This window comes from Myotis davidii, unplaced genomic scaffold (assembly GCF_000327345.1).
Source record: "Myotis davidii unplaced genomic scaffold, ASM32734v1 scaffold452, whole genome shotgun sequence".
NCBI lineage: Eukaryota > Metazoa > Chordata > Mammalia > Chiroptera > Vespertilionidae > Myotis > Myotis davidii.
In genome coordinates this window covers 1,922,132-1,922,369 of record NW_006284245.1, presented here as the reverse complement: position 1 = coordinate 1,922,369, position 238 = coordinate 1,922,132, and the positions used below count along the sequence as shown (strand labels likewise).

At 70.2% G+C, this 238-nt stretch overlaps 1 protein-coding gene across 7 annotated transcripts in view; it reads left to right on the top strand.

The window, feature by feature from the left end:
- Positions 1–238, top strand: part of TPD52 (tumor protein D52) — a 69,112-nt gene that overhangs the window by 54,324 nt on the left and 14,550 nt on the right. The gene's annotated exons all lie outside the window — the stretch shown is intronic.

Below are 238 nucleotides of genomic sequence, written 5' to 3'. Positions count from 1 at the left end.
TGCGGGAGGCAACCAGCAGGGCAACTGAGGGATGGGGCCAGCTGGTGAGCAGCCAGCCCCACCCCCCAACCGCCCCTCCACCACCACTGGTCACTGATGCCCTCTGATCGCCAGCCCCTCCCTCTGCCCGCTGGCACCCACCTTGGCTGGCCTGGCACTGCCCGCTTGTCGCCCCTGCCCCCCACTGCTGCCGGTCACCTCCCTCTGTGGGACAACCAATGGGGCAATCAGGGGGGCC